This window comes from Typopeltis vanoorti, chromosome 19 (assembly GCF_054136105.1).
Source record: "Typopeltis vanoorti isolate ZY-2024b chromosome 19, IOZ_Tvanoo_1.0, whole genome shotgun sequence".
Taxonomy (NCBI): Eukaryota; Metazoa; Arthropoda; class Arachnida; order Uropygi; family Thelyphonidae; genus Typopeltis; species Typopeltis vanoorti.
Window position 1 is genome coordinate 69,701,164 of NC_143567.1, and position 22,046 is coordinate 69,723,209.

A 22,046-nucleotide genomic window follows, 5' to 3' on the forward strand; every position below is an offset into this window, starting at 1 on the left:
ATTTCTTAAATCAAATGATAATTAGTAAAATTTAAAGTTAAAGCATTTAGGTTCATTTATTTATTCGCTGTAAATAAAACTTTGTGTTATGAGTGTATATCCTAAAAAGAATATAGACTCTTAATAATACAGAGAACAGAATAAATATAATAATTTATTTGGTAAATTATTATATACAGCTATAAATATGACATTGAAATAAAGCTAGTAATTGGCTGTATTTCAAACTAGTATCCTTATAGCACAAAAAAACATTTTTCATGGAAAAAAAGACACTGCAAATAATTCAAATTCAGAATTGTAATGAACTGAAGAACTAACATCTAGCCATATTGCTCTCCAATTAGGCTAAAGGTAGTCTTAAAATAATCATCTCCCAAATTTGGATGAATTAATTCATCTATACTTGTTGGAGAATACTTTATTGTTAAACCTGACTCAAGAAAAAAAAAGTCTCAAATTTGTAATAATGACTTCTCTGTAGTACTTTAGTTTTCTTTCATTTAATACTGCATGAAGGAGTGGTTTACATTGTTTGCCAGTTATACTTACCATAATGATGGTACCGTATCCAGTTCTTAAGTTGTAACAGATAGATGATAGCAGTTCTTGTCCATAACTGACTAAACATTAATATTTTTAATAAGTATGTATAAAATGTCACAAGACATTTTATACACTCTTGAATGTGTCAGAAGGTAGATTTGTCCTTAGGAATATGGATAAGGCAGTTTGACTCGTACTGTAAAAGTAGTGTGAAGATTATAATTATTTATTACTTTGGCTATTGTTTTTTAGAGATATCCTGGGTATAGGGAATGGAAATAGTTTTGCTACGATTTTATATATCACATTGGGGAGAGAAGAGGTACATGTAGTATTTTGTTTATGTTATGGAGGTTGTATCCATTGACTAAAAAAGAAAATAACAAGAAACTATCATTGAAAGAAAGATAGCCCTTTCCCCATGTTGGTGTTTATATTTTACACACACACACACATATATATATATATATCATCCATACACACAAGAAGTTTCAAGACTTGCAACACACAAAATCTTTTCAAGCGTATAAAAAATAAATAAATAATAAAAATACCCTGTCCATTACATTTAGGTACTATAGGTTTCAACCATTTGGGTGGTCGTTACTTAAAAAAAAAAGGATTAAAGAGAAGTCCAGTGATATGTAGTTTGAACTGCTGAAGGTCATGTCCCTTGGAGAAAGCATCCTTCCTCAAAGGCCATTCTAAAGAACATAGGTAGAATGAAATGAAAGAATAGGGCAAGAAGTTGGTTCAGTAAGTTTGAGACAGAACTTTGTATTGATGTTGAGCAGCAGTGACTGTGTTTTTACAGAACTAAAGGGAAGTGGAGAAATGGTAGTGGTTGGTGTGGCAGAACAGCACCCACCTCAAATATAAGAACACTGTGTTAAGGTTGGACAGATTTGTATAGTGTCAGCATTTGTACAGATAGGAAATATAATATCTTCTCACCTATACTGCTGAAAGGATGCCTTTTTTCACAGGTACAGTAGATAAGAACAATGAGTTTTTTTGACGGCTGTGGAGACTATGGATGCGATGTGTTTGTACCAAGACAGGTACAAATAATAGCAAAGATCTATATTTAGGGCATTAGTTAGGGAAATTCAAAAGCTTGAAATGTTTAAGTACTACTAGCTTCATCAAACAAAAAAGAAGAATGCATTGCACTGTCATCAGGAAAACACTGGTTGAGATTTGAAGTTAAAGAGAGAATGTGGGAGGGGAGGTCTTTTATGTATTGGAACAAAAATGAGGGCAAAAGTACAAAGTCCTGCATAGGTAGGAAATCTGAAGTGAGAAGATCAACTATCATGACATGTTTTGAATGTAAGAAGGGAAACTAGCAACCAGTTGGTTGAAGGTAGTCTATAAGACATACAGAAAGTCTTTATTAATAAAATCTTGTTTTCTTTGATATAATTTTTTGAACAAAACTATACAATATACAACATCCTAACTTTTACATTTAACTTTTGCAGCATGGTCATAAAGAGAGTCATTAATGCAAAATATTTGTAAATTTCCTAAGCACATCTCTTAACTCTTTGATATTAAAATCTTTATTTTTGAAGCTCATTATGTTATCATCAAATTCCCATTATGTACCCTCAGGGAATTTATAGGATGTTATGATAATACTACATCAAAAAAAGGTTACACAATTACTAGCTTCTATCGACAATTGTCCTCCAAATCAGATCTTATATTTCGGTTTTTTCTAAAGTACTTATTGTTTTAATCCACCTAGATCTTGGTCTTCGTCTAGGTGATTTTCTGCCATCTTCTGGCAAAAAAACACTTGTTATGCTAACCTTTCCTCTCATATTCTGTTTAAGTGACCATACCACCTCAGATTAGCTCTGCTAATCCATTCCTAAATGCTGACATCAGATTCTTTCCTAATATCCTAATTTTTAACAGATATCACCATTGATGCCACCTGTTCACTTCCCTAACCTTTCTCAGAACTCTCATATCTGTGGTCTCTAGTCTTTGATCAAGTGTTTTATTTCTAATCCAGTTCTCAGATCCATAAGTTAGAATTTATTTGAACTCTGTCTTGCATACAGCTGCTTTTGTATTCTGACTAATTCTGTTATCTATTTCCATATACAGTTTGCCATCTTTGCTAAAAATTGTGCTTAAATAGCTGAAATGTTTTACTTGGTCAATAGGTTTCCCATTCAGGATGATGTTTTCAATGTTCTTATCTAGTTTCATAGTCTGTCTTTTTCTTGTTGATTTTCATAATGAATTTATTGCAGTTGTTATTCAGTTCAGTTAGGAAAATCTTGCAGACTTCTGTTGGCTTTGTAAATTTAGGAGAACAATATCACCTATGTAAAGAGACAATTTGAATATTTCCAGTTTTGATATCAGGACTGATGCAACTTTCCTTCATAATGTGATCCATATAGATAATGATTAACAGTGATTTAATATCAAGCCATCTTTTTCTATCTCCTTCAATTCCATCTGCTAACTTACAACTCAGATATAGACTACATGTTGCTTGATATAACATCCCATTTACACAATGTAACTGTAGCATTTAGAACAGATTTTCTCTTTGCATCTTGTCATATGCTATTTCCAGATCTCATTATCATCATTTTCCTGGTATAGGCTACTATGGCAATACTACGATTCAGTTACTAATCTTCTATCAACAATTTTCCTCCAAATTAGGAGGAAAATTAGTCTGTTTCATATATGACATTTCAGTCTTTTGAAGAATGTCTTCTGACTTAGCACTTCTAACTAATCAGTCCACTAGATTGTAGTGTTCCTCTGGGTCTTTATCCTACCATCTTGGCATCAAACACCTGTTTTGCTAACTTTGCCTCTCCCATTCTGTTTAAGTGAGCATACCATCTTAGATTAGCCTGCTCATACTTTCTTGAATGCAAACAATGTCAACTTCCTTCCTGATCTCTTCATTTTTAATATGATTTTGCCATCAATGCCATGTTAATTTTTCTCAGAACTCTCATATGGTCCCTAATCTTTGAAATGCTTTCTTTTTGTAGTTAGTTTTTGCTATTGAGACCACATGGTAATATTAGAGTTTATTAAAAATAAAATCTTTTCCCACCAGACACTGTAGGACTATTCAAACACTGCATGGAAAACACCTTTTTTGTTTTTCAAGACAAATATTGGCAACAAAAAGAAGCACTTGCCATGGGTTCCCCCCCCCCCTTTCTCTAGCTCTAGCCAACCTGTTTATGGAAAATTTTGAAGCAAATGCATTAAAAACCTATCAGAAAAGACCAAAAATTTGGCTATGTTATGTTGATGATATTTTCATCATTTGGTTAGGAATGGTAGATGAGCTGATTGCTTTTAAAAATTATCTAAACAACTTGCATCCCAATATAAAATTCACTATTGAACTAGAAAGCACAAAAAATTATCTTTCCTTGATATACTTGTTGAAGTAAACAAAGAAGGAAAAATTATCTTTCTCTGTATGCAGTAAACCCACCACAAAGGGAAGATTTTTATCATCACACCACCATCCATTGCAAAAAATAGGCATAATTAAAACTTTATGAGACAGGGCATACAATATATCTAGCACACCAATTAAAAGAAATGAAGAATTACACTACCTGGCACAGAACCTCACACTTCAATGGTTTTGAACCCAAGACAATCAAAAAAATTTCTTAATACAGCTTCTGCAACCCCCTTACTTAAACAAGATTGCAAGAATCTAATCATCATGCTGCCGTACATCAAAAATGTCATGGACAAAGGCAATGTTGCTCCACGAGTACAACATAAAAGTGGCTTTTCTACCTTTACAAAAAATATCAAGATTCCTACATCCATCAAAACTGACACATCACTCCATTAAAAAAATCAGGTGTCTGTGAGATTCATTGCTCTTGTGGCATTTGTTATATAGGCCAGATGGGAAGGTTGGGAGAGATCCGGATGTCTGAACATGTAAAAGACATCGAAAAAAGAAGGGAGCACAAATCATGTTTAGCATTTCACACAGCCACTACTGGCCAGCAAGTACTTTGGCAACAGACAAAAATGTCATATATTGATAATAACTGTTTCACAAGAAAATTTAAAGAAGCCACACAAATGCTCAGGATTCCTACACAGTGAAAAAAAAATCAAGGCTTGATTTTACATCAAGTGTGGTCTGCCTTCATCAAAAATTTAACTGCCGGACCTAGGATATAGCACTCATGAACCACAGAACTACTATTAGCAATGTTCCAATATGCATACAGTAACAAATATGACATTTGTATTCTAGTTTATCAATATTTAACAGTTGTCAAATTATAAAACACATCTAATATGTGTAATTAATTGTCAATAAGCTTTTGTTGTATAAAACTTTTATGTACCATTACCCCTGATCATGTAAGCCTTACGATGCATGAAACTTGTCTGGTTTTTTAATTGTTTATTTTTAATAAACTCTTTATATTACTATGTGGTCTCAATACCGAAAACTACCTACAGAACTGATTAACCACAGAAACCTATGTCTACATGCTTTTCTTTCTTTTAAGGTTACACGGTAGTCAGCATTCATAGTGAAGAATTTATGGAGACACAACACACGTGTTAGAATAATTACTTTGCTTAACATTAGGAAAGTGACATTTCGACCTCTGTATTCAGGTCATCATCATACATATGTATAAGATACATGACACTGCCCTATACAAAAGTAAGATGAATCTAAATGCTTATTAATCATTTAACCTAGGCTGACCTCTTGTGGAAAAAAATAAAATAAAATTTTTTTAATAAAAATAAACTATAAACGGAACTGCAATAAACAATTCTAAATTCCTCTCGTATTGAGATTTTCTTCTGTATGAGCTTGTTCTGGTTACTATATAGATTGCAGATGGGTCCTCCACATTCTTAGAATAATTAATCCATCATTTTTGTTCAGGTTTGGATAATGTTTCAGCATTTCACAATCTTCTTTGAATTTTCTCTCAAACCAGGTTCTGGTGTGGTGTAGGGACTTGGTGCCTTTCCAGTCAATTCTGTGGCATGTTTGGAGTGCATGGTCTGATGGACCTGTTTTACCATAGTGGAGGCATCTGTTCTGATTGGGATGGTGCCTGGGTTGAAAGAAAATTCATAGAAGCTTCTGAAATGCTAAAACATCATCCAAATCTGAACAGAAATGATGGATTAATTATTCCCAGAATGTGGAGGACCCAATATAGCAACCAGAACAACCCCAGAAGAAAATCTCAATACGAAAGAATTGCAGAAATTGTTTAATGTAGTTCAGTTTTTTTTTCTCACCAGAGGTCAGGCTAGGATAAATGATTAACAAACATTTAGATTCATTTAATGTTGGAGTCTTGACAAATAACAGACTGATTTGGAGGAAAATTGTAGATAGGAAGTTAGTAATGATGTAATTTTTTCATGTAGTACTGTCATATCCTGTACACCCCTTGAGGGTACATGGCAGGAATTTGATGATGATGATGATGATGAGATTCATTTTACTTTTGTATAGTGCAATGGCATGTAGCTTGTATATTGTACATGTGTGTGTGTTTCCTGATGATGACCTCAATACAGAGGTCAGAACTTCGATTGTTATTGCTTAATGTTAAGTAAAGTAATTATTATAACACGTGTGTTGTGTTTCCATAAATTCTTCACTATGAATGCTGACCACTGTGTAACCTTCAAAAAAAAAAAGAATTGATGAAGAATTTATTTATATGTTTGTATTTTAATCTTCCAATGGATATATTTTCAGCTAAATTTACATGAGAGAGAGAGAATAAAACCCCTAATTATTCCTCTTTATTTGATTCTGCCATGTCATTTGGCTGGCTTGTAATCATTATTCCTAAATATCTGAATGTTCCACATTTTCTATGTCAAGGTTCCCAATTTTCATAATTGTATCAGTTAACTTTGCCTGGTATTAGTCATTAGTTTAGTTTTCTGTTGATTAATTTTTAGCTCTATCTCATATGCTAATTTTGTTAATTCCAAATATGTTTATTCTGCTTTCTGTTTGTTTCTTGGCATGATCTTAATGTCAGCTGCAATGCTGCAGTCTGCAACGATTTGTTTGTTAGAGTGTCTTTAGTGAATTAGAGGTCTCCATTTCTGGAATGGAAGCCACAGAATCATCTATAGTAGAGGGGAAGAAAGGACAAAATAGATGGATCTGTTATGAAGAAATGACGGAAAGAAAGAAAGTAAAAAATGCTTTCACGTCTTCAAGCTCACTACAAGTAATCTCGTAGCCGCCTTATCAGACAGAATTTTGTTTCATACGCCAACTACAAATAATCTCGTATCACCCCCACCTATGTATTACATTCACTGACAACTGTGTTTATTACATCTAGTCTCTAAAATCCTTCAGTTTCACCATGACCAGTAAAAGAAAACTTACTGATAAAGAATTAGAAGCTTATGCTAATATGAGCAATGATGAATTTAATGAATTCATCATCACAAATGGAAGGATAAGAGGGAAGTTCTTTCCATTTCAAATATACACAAATTTGAACTGGTTGAAGCAAAAAATCGGAATGATAAAATTCATTTAAAACCAAATATTGTTAGGGACTATAATTTGGGTATGTCAGGCATCGATCTTTCTGATCAAATGATTTCTTACTATTCCACCTTACGAAAGACAATTAGATGGCCAAAGAAACTGGCAATACGCATTTTTGATATATACATTCAAAATGCACATCAATTTTATGATATAATGTAATTATAAAATTTAGAGATCAAATTTCAGTTTTTGTTGGAATTGATGAGCTTACAGCATCACAGAATATCAACCACCTACAGAAAAAAAAAATTGCCTGACAAAGCCATGCCGAGTATGTACATGAAACAAACAATGGCATGAAACACGTTATTATTGTCCTGTTTGCGAGGAAAAACTAACCATTGTGTGTGGAAAATTGTTTTAAAGTGTATCATTCGTAATTTGAATAAATTGGTTTTTATTTTATTGATTTCATTTTATTATTTTTATTGATTTCATTAGTTTTATTTTGATTTACAAATTACAGGTTAACTCGTGCTTGGCATAGGAGGTCGGTAATCAACATGCGAGTATATTCGTAGTTGGCTTCTGAGGCACATATATAATATACTATATTTTAGCTGAAATTATTTCCCTTCTACCAAGCCCCCAGACGTGCTCTCTGCTTTTTTCACAAGCGAAGGGTCCAAATTGAGGTACTTATACTAAGGGTTAACTCGTGCTTGGTATAGGAGGTCAGTAATCGACATACGAGTATATTCATAGTTGGCTTGTGACTCACATACCAACTACTAGTATACTCGTAGTTGGCAGCGAACGTGTTAACTGCAACTCTAGTGGATCTTGCCATAATTCAGGTATACATGCCAACAACCAATTTGGAAGATCATGAGATAGAAGAGACATACAAATAACTGGAGAAAGAATTAATAACTTCACTTAAAGATAATGTAATTATAATGAGCAAATTTAATGCGGTGGTTTGGGAGGAGAGTGAATGCGAAGAAACTGGATGATTTGGACACCAATCAGGAAGAACATTAGAGGAGAAAGATTGTTAGATTTATAAGGCCTGTAAACAACATGGCCTTATAGTTGGTAACATGCTTTTAAAGTACCAAAATGAAGATGCTATAGATGAAATCAAAAGGAACAAGATTAAGGAAGATTGGAAATAAGCAAAGGAGAACTGGATAGAAGAAATATATAAAGAAGTTGAACATAAATTAAAGACAGGAAGAGCTAACAAGGCATATTGAATAATTGCTGTGCACACCTGCAATCCCAAAACAAAAAATAAAGTAATATAAGACAAAAAAAGGAAAATTACTTACTGGTAACAAAGAGATAAGAGAGAAGATGGAATATCTTATAAACAATCATTGAACTTATATAGTGGAGAAAATGGGAATAATGAAATTATTGATCTAGAAAATGAAATTGAAAAAAAAAAAGTCTTTGTACCAGAGATACTCGATGAAAAAAATTAAAAAGTGATTAATGAATTACCTAACTGGTAAAACTAGGCATAAATGAAATACTTGCTGACATAAAAAAAAAAAAAAAAATCTGAGGGATGAAACACAAGAAGCCATATTTAAAGTAATTACATTAATCTATTAAAAGGGACATGGTGTATATGATTTCTGTGAAAGTTTGATGGTAACAGTTCCCAAGAAGGAATGCAACAGATTGTAAAAATTATCAAACATTAAGTTTACTCACTCATGCCTCAAAGATTATACTTTGAAGTGTAGAATAAAATCAAAAATTGAATGTTATTTATTGAAGATCAGCTTGGATTCCAGAATGGTAAAGGAACTAGAGAAGCAATACTAGCCCTAACAAATAATAAATAAAGAAATCTACATACATTGCTTCTATAGATTTGAAAAAGTCATTCAAAAATGTCCAATGCAACCAAAACTTTTTCAAATAATGAAGAAAATTGGAATCGATTGGAGAGATAGAAATCGTATACCAGAGCAGTGGGTGAATGAAATGGTTTGCCTTTACGCATAGTGAGTTCATCTAGTGTGAATGAATTTAAGAGAAGGTATGACAGCTGTTTTGGGTGATTTATAGCCTCCCTCAATGAGTACTTGACTCCCTGGAGATCTCAGATAATATTAATAATCATAATATCCTTGTTGGAAAGGGATCTGTTAAATCGTTTAGTATTTTGCTTCTGAATTTTCCATTTTTAATCTTGTGAGTCTTACTACCTTGTTTGATATTCCCAAGTATCCTAATCACATATAATTTATCCCTGTTAATGCTGTCATATGCCTGTTGGAAATCCATAAAAATCTGTAAATATTTATATCAAATTACTAAAATTTCTCTAATAATTGCTTAACTATATGTATCTCATCAGTTGTAGATTTGCCTTTCCTAAAACCTGCTTGGTATACACCAATTATATTTTCCTTAAGTGGGTTTAATTTGTTCTTCAAAATAGAAGTAAATACTTTCTAATGCATAACAGAGAAATACCTCTGTGATTTAATTTCCACAAATTGTTTTGTCTTTCTTTATATATATATATATATATATATATATATATATACGTAGAAAGTTTTTTACCTTGGGTATAATATATGTTAAAGATACCAAGCTATTTTAAATCTGGATTAAAACCAGATTTAAAATAGCTTGGTATCTTTAACATATATATATATATATATATATAGGACACATCAGACTTTCTCCATTCTTTTTTCATTTACTTTTGTTCCATATGGTTAAAATAAATTTGTATATTTTGCTTCTATTTTCTTTCCTGCAACTTTGTAGGAATTTTATTTATTCCTGGGGATATGCTATTTCTGAATGAATACATGTTTCACCAAGTTCTTACCTTGATGATAGCTACAGATTCATCTTCTACAATAGTAGCTAGTATATAATTTTGAGTTACAGAAATAATGTTCTTATTCAGTAATTCATTGAAATATTTCTCCATCTGTTTTTTATTTCTTCTTTGTTAGTTAACGTGTTTCCTTGTCTATCTCTGCATATATCTAGCCCAGGATTATATCCAATTTATGAGGCATGTTCAGAAAGTAAGGTCCATTCAGAATTTACCACCAAATAAGAGATGGGAAATGGGTCGCGCATACACAGTTACCATAGAGTGACTCATTAGCTAGCTGTTGACCATTTTATTTTGTTCCATTATCATTTGCTGTCTTTTATGAATAATTTATAATGAGTGAAACTGACAGTCTTCAAGAGTGGAAAAAGGGATGCATCAGGGTTGTATACTACTGCTCTATCTTTTTAATCTTTATAATGAATATATTATGAAATGGCTAACTTAGACAAAGACCCAGCAGGGATTAAGATTGGTAGCATAAAATAAATAATTCAAGGTGTACAGATGTTACAGCCCTCAGCAGAAACTATGGAAGATCTGAAGCAGTGGATTCTGTTTGTTAAAAGCAAAAGCAGTAAAGCTAGGCTTAATTTAAGCATCAGCAAAACAAAAGTGATGGCTTCTGGTAATTTAGATGGATTTATGATTGAGTGAGAAAAAAATAGAAGTTGTTGAAAGTTATTATTTAATTTACTGTGATACAGAATAAGAAATTATGGTAAATATGAAGATGAAATTAAACGAATGATAACCATGGGGGGGAAAGTTATGTTAAACCTGACAAAAATGATAAAAGATACACATATTAGTAAATCCACAAATTTCAGAAGTGTCAAAACAGTGGTATTTCCATTAGTGATATAAAAATGTGAAAGCTGGATCATTAAGAAGAAAGACAGAAAGTGAGTTAATTCACTTGAACTGTGGGTGTGGAGGAAACTATTATATATATATATATATATATATATATATATATATATATATATATATAATAGTTTCCTCCACATATAATATAAGAATATATATGATATATATTCTTTTATATATATATATATATATATATATATGATAGACCTTTGGCTGGAATTATTTACTTTTGCCCTGAAAAATGTATCATTATCTACTCTACACACATCTGATACTGTCGTGACGTTCTATTTTCATGTTATGTTCTAAATCCGCCATCTTGGTTCAAGTCACTCTTATCAACATAACACTTAATCACAAATTGACCACCGATCCAAAAAATAGAGAAATTTATAATTATACTGCGCCACCCTATTTTTAGATTAGTCTATATAAAATAGTAGGATCAATTCTTAATTAAGTTAGCAGTCTTCTCATTAGTTTAGGCCGAATTATTTACTATTTCACTTGGGGTTCCTGCAAGATTCGAATATTTATGAACGGTGCAATAAAAAGGAATTCAGGCAATCACAATATTTAGATTAACAAAATAAAACATTTAATATATAATATATAACAAGTACAAGAATTCTACTTTTAAATGAAACAATACAAATAACTTAATACATCTTGCTAAGTCACTCATTCCAATTCAATGTTCTAAACTTTAACATGCAATTCACAGCTTCAAAATTACAAGTTTTCTTAACTCAAATTAATACAACAAAACTTCTCATTTGATCAGTCTGCACATATCTATCAGTTGTACTTAATGTTTAAATTCACAGCAGGCACTAATCAAGGTAGACAATATTCCAAGCAAACTTATTCCGGACCTTGAACTTCGGAGATACGCTATAGTTAATGTTAGAATAAACAAACATGTATGACTACTCTTACCAGATACAATCTTCAATTCATCAATTTATTGCGAGCACACTTATGAATTAACTTATTTGAGCTAGCGGAACACATTAAATAAAATTCTTCAACGCTTTAACTGAACTATTGTTAATCGCGCTTCACTACTCTAAACAAAAACACATCAATAAGGCACTGATATCTTTCCTTGTTTACTTTTCTGAAACTAGATAAATTCATTATATTCTTCTCAGGGCAACACAGAATTAAGACGTAATCCTAGACTAACTGGAACTAATCAGAATTTTGCATTGAATGTCCAGTTCTTTATTTATCCGGTTACGGCATTAATCTTCCTTTACAACACAGCTGACTTCACTTGCAGCTAAGTATATGATTCACTATGTTTTGGCTCACTTCTAAACATGAATTTCTGCCCTAGAGAATTTATAATTTTCTTTCACTTCCTTGCTTGTATTCTACTTTCCTTTCCGCTCCGCAAAAACTTCCTCTCTTCTCTCTAATTAATAATCTTCTCTTATTTCTTTTCCAACCCTTTCAGTCCTAAGGTCACGCTGTATTCGACTCGTGCTTGTTTGTTTCATGCGTCTCCATGACAACGCATGAACGTAAACATTTCGCTAATGTAGCACAACGCTCTACTCTTACATAAGTGATTACATAACGTTAAATTTTCACAAATAAGAATAAACAGAATATTTGAGCTACTTAATCAGCGCTCTTTCATTACGTATACAATTATTTATAATACACTTTTCGTTACTTTACATATATATTTAGTTATCATAAATTTCTACACATATTATTATTTAATAAATTAATAGTAGATAAAGTTTAGAATAAATATTTAAATAGTAATTCTTAATTAAGGAACAATAAATAATCTTTATACAAATTATGATTAATACATAATAAGCAATGTTAAATGTGAATGAAAAAAAATAAATTACACAACATAGTTTCATTCACAATTTAACAATACCAAATCTTGCTATATTAGTAGTGGAAACCCAAGCTAACTGGAGAGCTGTTTCAAAGTCCACATTTACCTTCTGGTACACAGCACCACCAAATTCATGGCCATCACTTACTTACACAAAATTTGTCTTTGCAACTCTTGCTCGATGGATTCGAACCTAGGATAGGATTCACAAACATCATATGGATGTTTGTGATTGTCCACTCTCCAAACAATATGGACTGGGTCACCATGGGAGTAGTAGACCCAAAACCTCCCGCAATGGGAGAGGTCTTCACCTGCAGTTGGTAGAAATATTGGCTGTCAAGTTTTATTTTATATATATATATATTTATATATATTTATATAAGAATGACTAATAAGATATATTAGTATTCTTATTTATTAAATATTAGCTCAGGGCTCCCACGAGCTACTGAGCGCATCCCCTAGATGGTGATTGGGGAAAACCCTGACTACAATCCATTGAATATGGGCAGCTCTGAATATATTGAATAAAGAGCTGTGGACCAGGGGTTTGGGGACTGTCAATCCCATGTGAAAATATTGCCATTCACCAACCTGCACTGGGCCAGCGTGGCGAATTTATGTCCTGACCTTCCAAAAAAACTAACAGCTAACCGAACTAATTGAAGAGCTAAAGCGACTAAAATGGGACATTCTCAGACTATGTGAAATTAGGCGTAATGGTGAAGAAATTCTTCAATTAAAAAATGGAGTCATACTATATTATAGAGGCCAAGATAAGGAAAGAATCAGTGGAACTGAATTCATGATTAACCAAAAATTGAAGAACAGAATAATAGAATTTGATAGTATATCTAATCAAATAGCAAGAATTGTTGTTCAAATCTCAAAAAGTTACACTCTTAAGATCATTCAAGTTTATGCATGAACATTAAGTCATACTGATGAAGAAATTGAAGCCTTCTATCATGATTCATATTTATGAATTTAGGGCACAAAACACACGTGTTGAAATGATTATTTTACTTATTATTAATAAAATAACACTTAACATTTTGGCCTCTGTATTGAGGCCATCATCAGAAAGTTACATGTGTATAGGAAACCAAGCTACATGCTCTTGCACTCTATAAAGGTAAATTAAATCTATGCTGGTAATTGATCTTTTTCTTAGTCTGACCTCTAGTGATAAATAAATAAAAAATAATAAAAATTAAAAATGAATAAATAAAAAACTACAATAAAATCTGCTAAAGGCCTCCTGTACTAAGATTCTTCTGGATTTGTACAGTTCAGATTGTTATACTACGATTTTCTTCTGGACTTGTACAGTTCAAGTTGTTATTGAATGTTAAGGGGAGGGGGGGGGGAAGAAAACACTTCACCAAGTCTTCTTGTATTGAGATTTTTCTTTGGCTTGTTCTGGTTGCTATAAAGGTTGCAAATGGGTCCTCCACATTCTTGGAATGGTTAGACCATCATTTTTGTTCAGATTTGGATTATGTTTGAGCATTTCACATGCTTCTTTAAATTTCCTCTCGAACCAGATTTTGGTGCGGTGTATGGACTTAGTACCTTTCCAGTCAATTCTGTGGTATGTTTGGAGTGCGTTATCAGAAAGGCCGGTTTTTCCAAAATGGAGGTATTTAATCTGTTTGTGTTTTCATCCTTCCTAATTGGGATGGTTCACGCTGTTTCCCCTATGTATGGTAGGTTACATGTGCATTGTATTTTGTAAACCCCTGGGTGGGCTAGATGTGGAAGAGGATCTTTGGAAGAACTGAGTAGGTGTCTTAATTTTGTCGGGGGTTTAAAGGTGGTTTTGTTGTATTTGTGTAGTGTTCTGTCTATTTTTTCAGAAATGCCTCTAACATAAAGTATGGAAATAGCATTCTTGAAATATTTTTTTTTTTTATTCGTATCTCTGTGGAGGATCTTATGAATAGTTTTTTTATAAATGTATGGTTGATGATCTCGTATTCCTGGTTTAGAGCATTTGAACAAATGGTTTGAGCTCTGTGTTTAAGGGTGCTTATGACTTGTTTTTGTATTGGGTGGTGATAAAAATTTTTGTGTATGTACTGGTCTGTGTGTGTGGGTTTGCTGTAGACTAAGAAGGAGAGACAGCCTGAGGGAAGACCTGTGACGAGTGTGTGTGTAGGATCGGAAGAGAGTTGTTTTTTTTTCTATTTCGGTGGTGAATTAGATACGTTTGTGTTGTTTGTTCAGGTGGCTAAGGAACGTATTTAGTGCTTCATGGCCATGGGGCCAAATGGCGAAAATATCGTAGAAGTATCTGAGCCAAATTTTGGGCTTTAGGCACGCTGACTTGAAAGCTTGTTGCTCAAAGTCTTCCATATAAAGATTAGCTATTGGAGGGGGGGAAGTGGTGAGCCCATGGCTGTACCCACTTTTTGAAGGTAAAAATTGTTTTGCCACACAAAATATCCAGAGTGGAGTACATGGGCAAAGATGGCCATGATGTCTTGTGGAAATATGTTCTGTAGGAGCAAGATAGTATCATTGATCGGGACATTGGTGTAAAGGGAAGTTATGTCAAAGCTGACTAATAAATCTTGGTCATTGAGTGTAATGTTTTTAATTTTGTTTATGAAATGTTGTATATTTTTTATATAGGAAGGGGAATGACCTACCAGTTCCTTGAGTGTGGCTGCTAATTTTTTGGCTAAGTGGTAATTTGGGCTGTCGATTCCTTTAACAATTGGACGTAGTGGTATGTCTGTTTTGTGTATTTTTGGCAAGCCATTAACTCTGGGTGTGCAGACATAATGAGGTATTAGTTTTTTAGTTGTTTCTTCTGGCCATGTGTTATCTTATTTAATTAATTCAGTTGTTTTCTTTTTGATGCGTTTCGTGGGGGTTGTAGTTTACCATTCGGTAGGTGTTGTGGTCCAATTCCAAATGGTTCATTTTTTTTTATGTAAGTTGTCCGATCTAAAACAACAGTGGCTTTTGTAATTAAAATGTCCTGGTTATTTTTTAGGGATTTAAAAGGACAGTTTTCCCATTTTGTTTCGGTTTTTTGTTCGAATTTAGTATACAAAATGTTTCCATATGTATTTTGTCAGCTAGATTAGCGGGGAGGGATTTAAAACTCTCTCGATATGATAAATGATATCAAGTTTGTTTACTGACCTCTGCACAATGGCGTAGTTTAGACCTTTCTCCAGTAGTGAGAGTTCACCTTAGACGAGATTGTTGTTTGATTTGTTGATAACCAGGCCATGGTTCGATGGTGGTTGGTTGCTCCTAATTTCATTTGTGGGTGATTGGCTGCTCCTTTTGTTATGGCATCCTGATTGTCTCGTGCTTTCATGTTGTTTTAGTGCTTGAAACTTTATTATTAATTTTTCCTTGTTTTTGAGTAATAGGTGCTTGGCTGAGTCATCTGTGATTCTGTCTAAAATATCCCAAATTTCTGGATTAACATAGCTGGATAGCTCTAATTTTAGTTGTAAAACTTTGGCTTGGGTAGATGCTAAGTTTTTTTGTGCCTCATGGATCTTTTCCTATAACAATGCTTTTTCCAACCAGGCATAGATATGGAGCGCTTTAGCTGATGTAAATTTCTTCTTTAGTTTAATCCAGTTGGGTATTAAGTTGCTGTCTCTACATTATTTCAAAAAGGCTAGTTGATTAATTAACAACGATATGCGTATCTTTAGCTTACCATAGTGGCTGTGCTGCTTGTGGTCAAATCTCCATGTATTATAATAAAATTAGTTTAACCCTTTATCCAAGTGTGAGCAAACAAAGTTTGCGCCTGAAAGTATCTTCAGGACTGGAATAAGGTGGTACAACACCAGGGCAACTCGTTGCAAAGGTGGAGCAAGCTACCAACACTCCTATCTCAGTATCTCCTATAATGCAAAACACACCTCCTTGTGGATATGTCTAATGTTATGCATTAAGGGAAGGGTCACTACCCAGACTAGTTTCGACCTTTATTGAGGTCTCTTCAGTAGGAGCCAGGCCAAGTGGAGATACCAGGCAGAAGCATTAGCAGGTCATCTCTACCTATAGGAGTTGCCAAATGGTGTGCCACCCTTTTTTTAATAAATTACTCTGGATTTAGAGAAAGATGTTGAAAGTTTATTTTTCACTTGGTTAGAGTATAATAAAATTAGTTTAATCCTTTATCCAAGTGTGAGCAAACAAAGTTTGCGCCTGAAAGTATCTTCAGGACTGGGGTAAGGTGGTACAACACTTTGCAACGAGTTGCCCTGGTGTTGTACCACTTTACCCCAGTCCTGAAGATACTTTCAGGTGCAAACTTTGTTTGCTCACACTTGGATAAAGGATTAAACTAATTTTATTATACTCTAACCAAGTGAAAAATAAACTTTCAACTCCATGGATTATGATGACTCTTTCTTTTAAGGTTACACGGTGATCAGCATTCATTTATGAATTTAGGGACACACAACACACGTGTTGAAATGATTGTTTTACTTATTATTAATAAAATAACACTTGACGTTTCGACCCCTGTATCGAGGTCATCATCAGAAAGATACATGTGTATAGGAAACCAAGCTACATGCTCTTGCACTCTATAAAGGTAAATTAAATTTATGCTGTTAATTGATCTTTTTCTTAGCCTGACCTCTAGTGATAAAAAAATAAATAAGAAATAATAAAAATAAAAAATTAATAAACAAAATAAATAAAAAACTACAATAAACTCTGCTAAAGTCCTCCTGTATAACAAACTTGATATCATTTATCATATCGAGAGAGGTTTAAGATCCATCCCTGCCAATCTAGCTGACAAAATACATATGGAAACATCTTATATACTAAATTCAAACAAAAAACTAAGCAGCAACTTACACAAAATGGAAAAACTGGCCCTCAAATCCCTAAAAAAATAACCAGGACATTATAATCACAAAAGCAGATAAAGGGAATACCATGTTGTTTTGGATCTGACAACTTACATAGAAAAAAATGAACCATTTGGTATCGGACCACAACACCTACCAAATGGTAAACTACAAACCCACAAAACGCATCAAAAAAGAAAACAACTGAATTAATTAAATCCGTTAAAACATGGCCAGAAGAAGCAACTAAAAAACTAATACCTCATTATGCCCACGCGCCCAGAGTTTATGGCCTGCCAAAAATACACAAAACAGACACACCACTACGTCTGATTGTTGAAGGAATCGACAGCCCAAATTACCACTTAGCCAAAAAATTAGTAGGCATACGCAAGGAATTGGTAGGTCATTCTCCTTCCTACATAAAAAATATACAACATTTCATAAACAAAATTAAACACATTACACTCAATGACCAAGATTTATTAGTCAGCTTTGACATAACTTCCCTTTTCACCAATGTCCAGATCAATGATACTATCTTGCTCCTACAGAACATATTTCCACACGACATCACGGCTTTCTTTGCCCACGTACTTCACTCCAGATATTTCGTGTGTGGCAAAATAATTTTTACTTTCAAAAAGAGGGTACAGCTATGGGTACAATGAGCTCTCGAGTCAGCATACCTAAAGCCCAAAATTTGGCTGAGATACATCTATGGTATTTTCGCCATTTGGCCCCATGGCCGCAAAGCACTAAATACATTCCTTAGCCACCTGAACAAACAATACAAGTGTATCCAATTCACCATTGAAATAGAAAAAACAACTCTCTTCATTCCTAGACACTCTTGTTACATGTTTTCCCTAAGGCTGTCTCTCCTTCTCAGTCTCCTTTAAACCTACACACACAGGCCAGTACATACACAAAAATTCTTATCACCACCCAACATAAAAACTAGGGGTCATAAGCACCCTTAAACACAGAGCTCAAACTATTTGTTCAAATGAACAAGCTCTAAACCAGGAATACGAGATCATCAACCATACATTTATAAAAAATGGATACAGTAAAAAAACTATTCACAAGATCCTCCACAGAGATACCACTAAAAACAAAAAAAGATTTCAAGAATGCTATTGCTATACTTTATGTTAGAGGCATTTCTGAAAAAATAGACAGAACACTACACAAATACAACATCAAAACCACTTTTAAACTTCCGACAAAATTAAGACACCTACTCAGTTCTTCCAAAGATCCTCTTCCACATCTAGCCCACCCAGGGGTTTACAAAATACAATGCACATGTAACCTACCATATATAGGAGAAACGGTGTGAACCATCCCAATTAGGAAGGATGAACACAAACACATTAAATACCTCCATTTTGAAAAAACCGGCGTTTCTGACCACTCACTCCAAACATACCATAGAATTGATTGGAAAGATACCAAGTCCATACACTGCACTAAAACCTTGTTCAAGAGGAAATTTAAAGAAGCATGTGAAATGCTCAAATATAATCCAAATCTGAGCAAAAATGATGGTCTAACCATTCCAAGGATGTGGAGGACCTATTTGCAACCTTTATAGCAACCAGAACCAGCCAAAAAAAAAAAAAATCTCAATACAAGAAGACTTGGTGAAGTGTTTTCTTCCCCCCCCCCCTCTTAACATTCAATAGCAACTTGAACTGTACCAGTCCAGAAGAAAATCGTACTATAACAATCTGAACTGTACATATCCAGAAGAATCTTAGTACAGGAGGACTTTAGCAGATTTTATTGTAGTTTTTTATTTATTTTATTTATTAATTTTTTAAAATTATTTTTTATTTATTTATCACTAGAGGTCAGACTAAGAAAAAGATTAATTACCAGCATAGATTTAATTTACCTTTATAGAGTGCAAGAATATGTAGCTTGGTTTCCTATACACATGTATCTTTCTGATGATGGCCTCAATACAGAGGCCAAAATGTTAAGTGTTATTTTATTAATAATAAGTAAAATAACATTTCAATACGTGTGTTTTGTATCCCTAAATTCATAAATATGAATGCTAATCACCGTGTAACCGTAAAAGAAAGAGTCTTCTATCATGATGTATCCCAACTCTACAATAAAGGAAAACATTTCAAAATTGTAATGGGAGACTTCAATGCTAGAATTGGTATAGAACAATCAGATGAAAGCTCAATGGGAAATTTTGGATATAGCATGAGAAATGATAGAGGAGCAAGGTTAATAGAATTTGCAGATAAAGAAAAACTGTACATCATAAATTCCTTTTTCAAGAAAAAAACACATAAGAAGTGCAGAAATGGAAAAGTTCAAATGGGAAAAACTAGTGAAATTGATTTTATCCTCTGCAACAAGAAGAACATCTTTCAAGACTGGTCTGTTATAAATACCTTCAACATTGGAAGTGATCATCATATGTTACACTGTAAAATCCAAAAAACAACTGCCAAAAAGAAAGAAGAAAGATGTTTCGAAGATCAAAGCAAAACATAGATGAACACTAAGTTAACATTAAAAAAGGTGTATTCTAACATAAACTAAACAACAGATTTAATTATCTTATTATAGATGGCAATGCTGATCCATCAGAAAGTAATGACATTATTATTCAAAACCTTTTAAAATGCTCACTTGAAATACCTGATACCACAGAACACAAACAATAAAATATCTGAAGAAACAAAACAGCTTATGAAGAAACGAAGAGAAATTAAACAATCAAATAACCTACAGAATAAAATTGAATATACTGACTTGTGCAAAACGATCAGAAAAACATATCGCAGAAGAAACAAGAAAATTCAATTGCAAATTCATACAACAAATAATTGAAAACAATCATAATAGAAAACAACCAGCAATAAACAGATGGTTGCAGTCAAACTACAAGATGGGACCATAACCAGTGATAGATATGCTATAGCAAAAAGAATTGAAGAATTTTACTCAGTATTATATCAGGATGATGAATTAAATGAAGAAGAAGACAACTACGGAACTGAAGTACCACAGATTCTACCAATAGAAGTTATGTGTAGCATCCAAGCTTCCAAAATGGGAGGTGAGGATGGAGTTATAGCTGAACGTCTAAAAAAACAGGTGGAGAAATAATCTACAAACTCTTAGCAAAACTATTTGCCTTATGCCTGAAGAAAAATGATGTACCAAGAACATGGAAGAAGGCTACCCTAATTCTGATACATAAAAAAAGGTGAGGTAGAAGACTTGACGAACTACCAACCCATCAGTCTACTATTAGTTAACAAAGTGTTTACAAAAGTCTTAGCTCATAGGCTTTGTACAACTCTAGACCTAGCACAACCAAAAGAACAAACAGGCTTTCGAAGTGGCTTTAGTACAATACAATGGACCGTATTCAAGTTGTACAGCAGATTTTTGAACGGTGTAATGAATATCAGTTACCATTATGTCTTGGTTTTATTGATTATGAGAAAGCCTTTGATTCACTAAAAACTTGTGTAATACTTAGAGCATTATGAAACCAACAAGCAGAGGAGCCATACATCAGAACCATCAAATCAGCATACATCAATGCCACAGCAGCAATTCATTTCAATGGAAACATCTTTACTGTGGAAATACAGAGAGGTATAAGACAGAATGACACAATCTCTCCAAAATTAGGGCTAAGTTATGTTCAGTAGCTATGTCCAACCAGAAATAATAAAAATCAATAATGAGGAAATTAAATAAGTAGACTATTACATATATTTAAGACAACAGATATCAATGAAACAAAATATCATGGATGAAATTAAAAGACACACGATGCTTGGGTGAAAAGCATTTGGAAAATTACATTCATGTTCAAAAGCCAACTACCATTATGCCTGAAGAGAAAAGTTTTTAACCAATGTATTCTTCCTATATTGACATATGGCTGTGAAACTTGGACACTAAATGCAAAGGAAATTAACAGCAACACACTTTAGTGTGGAAAGATGTAGACTCGGTATCACAAGACTAGTTCACAAAAGGAATACGTGGATAAGAAACCAAACCAAAGTCTCTGACATCATAGGAAGAGTGAAACATCTGAAGCGGTAATGGGCTGGGCATATTGCTTGAAGACAAGATCAACAATGGACAATAGAAGTACTGGATTGGATTCCACATGAGGAAAAACGACCACGACACCGACCTAAATCACGGTCGATTGATGATATCATCAGATTTGCAGGAGTGACATGGAAAAGGAGAGCCACGGATAAGACAGTTTTGGAGTAATCTTGAGAAGGCCTTCATCCAGCAGTGGATCGACAATGACTGATGATGATGGTGATATATTAGTGATATAGGAAGAAAGGATCATTAAAAAGAAAGACAGAAAGTGAGTTAATTCATTTGAACTATGGGTGTGGAGAAGGCTATTAAGAATTCCATGGACTACAAGAATGACTAATAAGAAGGTTTAGAGAGTATAAAGACAGGATATTCCTTGGAGACAATGATCGT

The 22,046-nt window shown here is 33.4% G+C and overlaps 1 protein-coding gene across 1 annotated transcript in view; it reads left to right on the forward strand.

The window, feature by feature from the left end:
• PolQ (DNA polymerase theta) overlaps positions 1–22,046 on the forward strand; it is a 379,759-nt gene that overhangs the window by 326,790 nt on the left and 30,923 nt on the right. The gene's annotated exons all lie outside the window — the stretch shown is intronic.